This window comes from Megalops cyprinoides, chromosome 11, assembly GCF_013368585.1.
Source record: "Megalops cyprinoides isolate fMegCyp1 chromosome 11, fMegCyp1.pri, whole genome shotgun sequence".
Lineage (NCBI taxonomy): Eukaryota > Metazoa > Chordata > Actinopteri > Elopiformes > Megalopidae > Megalops > Megalops cyprinoides.
Window position 1 is genome coordinate 766,863 of NC_050593.1, and position 8,043 is coordinate 774,905.

Here is an 8,043-nt window from a genome sequence, read left to right on the forward strand (position 1 = left end):
GCATTTGAAACGCTCTGTATCAGACATTCGTAGAATGGAACTTTCATAAATGTGATTCGAGTAGTTTTTTCTGGAATTAAATCCATCTGCGTAAGCATTTTTGTTTCATATACGAGTGTGTCCAATAGAATATATTTGACCCATTTAAAACTTTATTTTGCTTTTTTTTTCACAGTGAATAAATCGAGAACGTTTTATTCGTAAAACGTAATAAACTTGAGAGGCATCAATAGAGACAAGGATTAGGAAGTAGACTAACTGGCTTATACAGAACAGAGTTTACATCTCGGTTCAGAACACAGCGCTGCTCTCCATTCCTTCAGTTCTGATTTCTATCACTAGTGCATCTTTGTGAAACCCACAAATGTTAATAAAATTTAGAAAAGTGCATAAAATGTAGAGTATATTCTTAAGGTCCAATAGTATAATGACACTGCATGCATGAACCTTTTCAGGTCTACTGTGAGATGTTTTAATGTGTGAACTCTTCTGCAAGGCTTTTAAACATGGAAAATAATACAAGAATCTCATATTCATATTTTATCATTTATTTTATGGTCGTTTGATAGATTAAAGCACCATGTGAAATATCTTTATGATCATCTATAGAAAGCTGAATAATTTATTAATTTAAGCACTGTATTTTGAATATTATATATGGTTTTCATTAAATGGCAACAGATTCACACAAACTTATGGAGAGGTAGTTTATCTGACCACCTTAAGAGCCGACGGCCGAGGAAAAAAGGATCGTCTTATTATATATCACCACAAGATGGCGCATAAACCCCATGGATTCAGATGTTACTTTTTTAAACCACGTTTTGACGCCTTGTTCGAACAAAGCACAAAGAACTGTTCCAACCATATCAAGTGAAAAAGCAGAGTAATTATACGCAATATATGATCTCCTGCCTTAGCTGACCAGAGACCGGACTGGCTGAAGGTGTCTAACCTCAGGTCATTCATAACTTTTCGGGGAGTAATTTTGCTGGAAGACAACAGTGAAAAACACCTTTGCCCTCATAGCTGAAGAATCATTTCATTCCCTGGACTGAAAGAAAATTCCTGCCCTGGTATTACCAAAGTGATTCTCACTTGCACTGTCCTGTAATATACTTGCACAAGCATTGATTGATATGTTTTATGTCAGGATCTTTGTGAATATGGTTCTGTCTGAGGCACTTTGAGCCAAATTGTAGGATGACTCCCTTCAGTGCCACCCCTGGAGGGCCATAATTCAATGAAGTGGTTGATTCTCTGTAAATCACTAGTGTTGTCAGAACTGGAAGGGAATATTAACAATAATTGAATGGATTGACACGTGTGTATTCATGTGAGCGCATGTATGTACATGTTTGTGTGTGTGAACAGTAGATTAGTATATACTATATAAGTAAGTATGCATGTGTGAATGTGTGTTTGTTGTGTTAAAATAAGTGTGTGTAAATACATTTAAGTATATATGTGTGGGTAAACAATTCTTAATACGATGTTGACCCACAATGGAGCATGCCACTGGTAGCTGTCCAGCAGATGGCACTCTGGCATCATATTTGGCCTCTGAGTTCCAATATTCTAAATGGAGGGGGAGCAAAAGGGGAACAGTTACTGATGGCGGTGGGCTATGGTGGACTCATGAGGCACCAAAATTGTGATTCATAAGCCACAATGTGTTGAGTAGCGATTGAAAAGCTAGATTCACAGTGGATGGACCACTGCCTGAAGCTGAACCTGGCTAAAACTGAGATGCTTTTCATCCCATCCAAATCCTCCCTGTTTCAAGAGCTCTCCCTCAGCCTAGACTCTACAAGCCTTACAACCAATACGACTATCAATGGTAGCCAACTGTCCTTCTGCTCTCAGGTGACAGCAGTGAGGCGGGCTTGCAGATCCTTCCTTTATAACATCTGAAGGATCCGCCCCTATCTCACTACATACTCAACATAGCTCCTAGTTCAGGCCCTGGTCCTGTCACGCCTGGACTACTGTAACTCCCTCTTTGCTTGTCTTCCTGTGTATGCAATCAAACCTCTACAACTAATCCAAAATGCAGCCACATGGCTTGTCTACAATCTCTCTAAACACATAGTCAAGTTACTCCCATCCTCAACTCACCTCACTGGCTTCCGATATATCGCTTGCATCAAGTTCTAAAACCTTGGTTGCTGGTATACAATGACAGTGACTAGGACAGCCCCTCTCATACTTATGACCCCTCTTCAAACCTTCCTTTCAGACACGATCCCTGTCCTGTACCGGTCCCTCAGTGGTGGAATGAATTCCCCATGGGGGTTAGGACAGCGGAAGTCATGGCCATCTTCTGACGCAGATTGGAGACCCACCTCTTCAGGCTGCATCTCAATTCCACTTCTAACCCCAACCCCTAACACCTACTACTTTCTTGCTGTTTGATGCCAATGTACATGTAGTATTAACAACATATTATAATTTGTGTTCTAGGGACTGTTGTACTCGTAGTATACTTGATACTTTTGTCAAAGTGCACAAATTAATTTGTGGTATTGTCAGTGCATCCCGCCCCCCCCCTAGCTGTCTGTGTTTTTGTTTTTCCCTGTCCCTGTGCTTTTATTTTTCCTTGTGTTCTAGCCATTCCCCCGCTCTCCAGCCCTGTCTCTGCCCCACCCCGATCATCTCCACCTGCCTACTTGCACATCTACTTCCCATCAATCTCATCAGCCCCAGGCCCTATATCTACCCTGCTTGTCTCTGTCTTGTTTGCCAGTTTATTGCAGTGTGTTTATACCTGTCTCATTGCTTCTGTGTTTTTCTGCCTGATCACTGGTCCCCGAATCAACCCTGCCTGCGCCTTCGACCTTGCTCCTGCCTGCTGCCCTGCCTTGTTTACCTGACTACCTGGTTTGACCCCTGCCGTGTCCCCGGCTTTGATTCCTGACTGCGTTCGGACATGCCCCGCCCATTGGTCTCTACCCTGCCTGTTCTGTTACGATTCTGCCCTGCATCCTTAATAAAGCCACTGGGAATCTGGAGCTCTTGTGGTCCGCACCACCGATAGTCCTTGCCCTGTGCCTGACAGGTATGGCTTCAATAATGTTATGCTCACACCCATTGGTCTGGGAGTGCTGTGAGCCTGGTCTGACACTGTTGCTTGCTTAAATTGAATGGTTACACTTATGTTCTTTTGTGATGGAAGTCACTCTAGATAAGAGCATCTAGAGTGTAAGTTAAAGTAAAATTGCAGGTTTGATTAAGACAATATTGTAGCATTTTCTACTTGAGTGAACATCCAACTATATTTATGACGTGGCAACAATATGGACTGCTTTGTGGTTCTCACTGCTTTATTCCCATATTCAAATATTTACTTTTACATTTATTCATTTGGTGGACACTCTTAGCCAGTGTGATTAACAAAAAGTGCATTCAATAAGGTTCTTAGGTTAGCGAGTAGCTGCAAAGATACCATCGTGGGAAAGTATTGCCACACAGGGAATAAGTGCTGGCACAGGGCACAAAAATGAAGAGATGTGGCTGTTTGCTGAACAGAGGCTTTACATTTTACATACATTATTACATTACATTACATACATTGTTTCTCAGTCCTACTCCTGGAGGCCCCCTGTCCTGCATATCTTCTATCTAGCAGGGAGCACTCCTGAGAACTCCTGGTGGCATCAGCCATTTTCTATGGAGTGGTTTGCTGGGGCAGCAGCATCTCAACTGCTGACAGGAAGAGACTGAACAGACTGGTTAAAAAGGCCAGCTCTGTCCTGGGATGCCCCCTCAACCCAGTGGCGGTAGTGGGAGAAAGGAGAATGATGGCTAAGCTACCTTCCCTGATGGAGAACAAGTCCCACCCCATGCAGTATATTCTGACAGGACTGGGCAGCTCTTTCAGTGACAGGCTGCTTCACCTGCAGTATGTGGTCCTTTCTTCCTGCTGCTGTCAGACTTCACAATTGACACTGCACCCAGTAGACCACACATCAAAACTGATAATTCACTCATGTGCAATACAACTGTCTAATGTCTACTAAACTGTGTACTGTCTTATTTAAATGCATTTGCAATATTTTCTCGGGTTGAACAACATTTTTCTCATTACAGCACTGCTGCTGTAATACTGTAAATTTCCCTGTTGTGGGACAAATAAAAGGATTCTCATATATATATATTCTCTTATCCTATCTCATCTCGTCTATCTTTGCTCCAAACACACCTGATTAGTGTGATTAACATGCTCTTGATTAAATCAGGTGTGCTCAGCTAATCAAAAGTGCCATTGATGAGTTCAGTCAAGTAGGTAGAGCAGGGAGATATGGAAAACATGCGGAGCAGGGGGCCTCCAGGATTGAGAATCAGTTTCACTTAACAGGTACTCTTACCCAGAGTGCCTTATTTACCTGACAGCTTTTTTTTTTTTAAACAACTTAGTCATTTATACTGCTGGATATTTACTCAGGCAATTTGGGTTAAATACCTTGCTTTAGGGGTACAGCAGCAGTGCTGTAATGAGAAAAATGTTGTTCAACCCGAGAAAATATTGCAAATGCATTTAAAATATATTCATGCAAAGCAGAAATAATAGGTAAATGTTTAGTCAGTTATTTCTATGAATGGGAGTACAATGAATGAGACTAAATTGCTAATTCAAATGTAGAAGACACACATTATTTTATTAAATTGACTATTATTTATCACCATCAATTGGTGTGATAATGACATATATCACCATAAATGATATAAGGCACAAGCAAGCAGTAAAATTATTTTGAGGAGTTTTTCCACATTTTTGAGAAGCCTTGTGTTCTGTCATCTTTACCATGAGATGAAATAGAATGTGACACTAACAGAGAGAGAGAGTTAGTTCAGTAGATATTGGAGTATCTGTATGAGCAGTCTGGGCAGGGCATTCTTTTGTATTATCAATGGCCAAATGTTGGCCTACCTTATCAATCACAAGGTCCTCAGCGATGGTCAAACCTGTTTTTTTTTCTTTTCTAAAACACCACAATTGGGACCATATTTACACCTTACACACCATAATCAATGAAAATACTATGCTAAACATCAGAAATATTTACCTGCTTTCTGGATTTCAAAAGGTAATTTGGGAAAATTTGGCATGCGTGATTATTAACTTCTACAATGTTGTGTTCGGAGTGATGTATCTGACATCATAAGATCAATTTACAAATATGATGTATAAATAGGCAGGAAAAGAGCTGAATTCTTCATTTAGGGGTGAGATAGAGCTGTTTCTGTACCTAAATAGTGTTCAATATGTACTCTAATGAATCAACAACAATGTTAGAGTAGTCTATTGCCCCTGCCCTCACTTAACACAATACTGAAATTCAGTTCCTGCTCTATACAAATGACTTAGTCCTGCTGTTCGCCACAGAGCAAGGACTACAAGCAGAGCCTGGATCTGTTACAGCAGTCCTGACAATCGATCTATAAAAAAATCTAGAATTATGGTATTCCAGAAGAAATCTGTCTTAAACAAACAGGTACCATTTGACACTTGCCAACCATATTACCAGACCACTGCACACAATTACCTTAAGCAGCAAATTACAATATCAGGGAGCTTAAGCCTGCCTATAAATCCTCTAATAGAAAAAAGGCATGGAAGGCTATGCTATAAAAACACAATCTGGCAAAATTTAAACACTAACAAAATCTGTCTGAAAATGTTACATTCTATTTTAACTTCTGCTTTATGGAAGGGAAATATAGGATCCACTAACATATCCAGATCTCAGAAACTGGGAACAAAACCTGGTGAAAACAACTCATTTGGAAATTGAAACTGAAATTGAGTTAGAACAGTCTGTAAGCAGTTAGAAATGCACCCAGCTATGTCTGTCAGGATGAGCTGGCTACCTTCCCCCTTTGTATTAAAGTAACGGCCAAAAAGAGAGCAACCTGTTCTGGTGCCACCTACTCCAGACCAATGAAAACACCTACACAAATATTCTCTGTGCACCCACAAAAATACTCTCTGATCTGGGTCCTGTGGACCCTTTAGACAAAATCACATCGACACCATTGGACCTCAGATTCAAAGCAATAACAATGCAGTTGCTTTTAAAGAGAGATGAAATTTGGACAAATGAAATGAATTCACAAAACAAACCTGAATACTACTGGGTCATAAACAGAAACATTAAATTGACAGCATATCTAAAATATTAAAAAATCCCTAATGGTAGCCTGAGGACATGGAATGAATGAATGTAATGAGAGAGAGAGAGGGAGAGAGAGAGAGAGAGAGAGAACCAAAATAAAGCCAAAATATTCGCCTGCTTTCTAGATTTTCAAAAGGCCTTTGATTCAATTTGGCATGATGGATTATTCTTTAAACTTATTGAAACTGGTGTAGGGGGAAAAACATATAACATAATAAAATCAATGTACTCAAAAAACAAATGTGCAATTAAAATTGGAAACAAACAAACAGAATTCTTCACTCAAGAACGGGGTGTGAGACAGGGCTGCCCACTATCACCGACCCTCTTCAATATTTATATTAATGAGTTGGCAAAAAGACTCGAGCAGTCAGCAGTACCTGGTCTCTCATTAAATGACTCTGAAATTAAATTCCTTCTTTTTGCAGACGACTTGGTCCTGCTGTCTCCAACAGAAGAGGGTCTACAGCAGAACCTAAATCTCTTGCACAAATTCTGTCAGACCTGGGCCCTGACTATTAACCCCCAAAAAACAAAAATACTAACATTTCAGAAAAAATCCAGATGTCAGGGAAAAAAAAATCACCCTCGGTTCAAATACAATCGAACATGCAAAAAATTACACGTACCTTGGGCTGAAGATTACTACAACCGGTAACTTTAACCTGGCTGTGAATGACTTGAAAGAGAAAGCAAGAAGGGCTTTCTATGCCATTAAAAAATCTATCCAATTTGACATACCAATTAGAATCTGGCTCAAAATCAGTCATAGAACCAATTGCATTATACGGCAGTGAAGTGTGGGGTCCACTCATGTACAATGGGTTTGAAAAATGGGACAAACACCCAGCTGAAACCCTGCATGCAGAGTTCTGTAAGAGTATCCTCAAAGTACAGAGGAGCACACCTAACAATGCATGCAGGGCTGAATTAGGCCACTATCCCCTATCAATTAAAATTGAGAAACGAGCCATCAAATTCTGGAAACATCTCAAATCAAGTGACCCCAACGCTTATTGTTTTAAAGCCCTGAAAAGCCAAGAGATGAGCACAAAAATAAGTCCCCTCTGCCAGCTAGTCTTGAGGCTCACACAAACTGACACGACTAACAAGAATAACCAGACTAATACAACTAACAATCAGCCTCAGGACTATGCCACCCTTGCACAAACAATTCGGCCTAACCAAATTATAAAAACACAAAAAGAAAACTATCTGACATATTGGATTGAAACAACAAAAAGTCGAAGTAAACTTCAATGCTATTTGGCCCTAAACAGAGAATACACTGTAGCAGACTACCTGTCCACAGTGTCTAATACAAAACAAAGGAAAACCTTGACCAGGTACAGACTAAGCAACCATAACCTGGCTATTTAAAGAGGCAGACACAGGCAAACCTGGCTGCCCACAGAAGAGAGACTGTGTACCCATTGCAGCCAGGGCATGATAGAAACAGAGCTCCACTTCTTGAGTGAATGCTGCAAATTCAAAGATATCCGGAAGGAATTCTTTCCTGAATTCAAAACAATCTACCCAGACTTTGAGAAGCTTGAGGACAGTAAGGTTCTAAGAATATTACTAGGTGAGGAACAAGATAGTACCAGAGTCGCAGCTAGGTATGTGGATGCCTGCCACAGAGAAAGAGAGTCACTCCATCGGTAAAACACTTCACATACACACACACCACACACACACACACACACACACAAACACACGCATTCACACCACACACACACACACTCACACCACACACTCACACACACAAACACAAACACACGCATTCACACACCACACACACACACCACACACACACACACACACACACTTCTGTATTTGTTGTTTGTTTGTTTTAATGTATGTAGAA